Source organism: Mesoplodon bidens, assembly GCF_964165515.1.
Source record: "Mesoplodon bidens genome assembly, chromosome: 2".
Classification (NCBI taxonomy): Eukaryota; Metazoa; Chordata; class Mammalia; order Artiodactyla; family Ziphiidae; genus Mesoplodon; species Mesoplodon bidens.
In genome coordinates this window covers 70,156,603-70,158,233 of record NC_138177.1, presented here as the reverse complement: position 1 = coordinate 70,158,233, position 1,631 = coordinate 70,156,603, and positions in this window count along the sequence as shown.

Genomic DNA, 1,631 nt, shown 5'->3' with positions numbered 1-1,631 from the left:
TTATCTATTGTGCTATCTCCCTTCCTGGAACAAGTCCTCCATCTACAATCTTTTAGTCAGTTAGAGGAAAGGTCAAAGATTCTTCCTGAGTCTTTGGACCTTAAAAATAATCAGCCTAGGGCTTCCCTAGTGGCACAGTAGTTAAGAATCCACCTGCCAATGGAGGGGACACGGGTTCAGTCCCTCGTCCAGGAAGATCCCACATGCCACGGAGCAACTAAGCTCGTGTGCCACAACTAGCGAGCCTGCACTCTAGAGCCCATGAACGACAACTATTGAGCCCATGTGCCACAACTACTGAAGCCCACACACCTAGAGCCCATGCTCTGTAACAAGAGAAGCCACTGCAATGAGAAACCCATGCACTGCAATGAAGAGTGGCCCCTGCTCACAGCAACTAGAGAAAGCCCATGGGCAGCAATGAAGAAATGCACCCAAAAATAAATAAATAAAATAAATTTATTAAAAAAAAATAATCAGCCTAAATTAATCCTCATGCTAAAGAGACACATTTTGGTCTCTTTTGCTCCCCTATACCATCTTTTTTCTATTACCAAACATAGTTTGTGTAAGACTGAAATTAATTTATCCTTGAATGTTTTATAGCATGTATTCGTAAATTGTTCTTGGCCTGGAGGTTTATTTGTAGATTTTTTATTACTGTCTTTATTTCCAGTAGTTTTCAAATATCTTCTTCTTCATTCAATATTGGTAAGTAATTATTTTTCTAGAAATGCATCCATTTCATTGAAGTTTAACAATGTATTGATATTAAGTTGTTCATCATATTGCTCTTCATCTTTTTGTGTCTGAAACTTCTGTTATTGTGTCCCTTTATTAATTCATACTGGAGTTTATGTCCTCTTTTTTTTTTCTTCATCAATTTCACTAGCAGTTTACCTAAAGTTTATAAACTTTTACCCTTGTGGACCTTGTCTGTTTTATCTTTCTTTTATATATCATTAACATTGTGTCATTATTTTTTTCCTTCTACTGTCTTTTTTTATCTTATTTTTATAACTTCTTAGGATGGATGCTCTACTCATTAATTTTCAGCCTTTAAAAAAATTGTAACAAACAAGCATTTTAAACTACGAACTTTCCTCTAATTATGTTCCAAATGCATTGTACATGTTTTGGTACATAATTCTTTTATTATTCTTTAATTCTAAATATTTTCTAACTTCCATTATTAGTTCCTCTTTGAACCATTGGTTAGATTATCAACTATTTGTAATTTTTCAAGTTCCTTTTTGTGACAATTTCTAGCTTAATTACACTCTGGCCTGAGACTGTGGTCTACATTTTAAGAAAATCCAGTTTTAAGAAAAAATTGAGGCCAATTTCATGAGCCATACATAGGTTGTCATTTTTTACATGACCCAAGAGTACTTGAAAATAATGCTTTACCTCAAACTTTTAAATAGTGTTGCTCAAATTCTCTGTATCTTTAATTCCAGTTCTAGGCCTAGTCTGCCATGTCCTTGGAAAAGGCAGTTGATTCATGAAGTTTTGAACTGGGTCTTTGTGGTGTTGAATCTTTGCTCTGGCCAGTGTGTTCACCAGAGGGCAGGGCAGTGTCTGGTCCAAAGAGGTGGTACTGACTTTGTCTTTCAGACCTGAGATCTTCA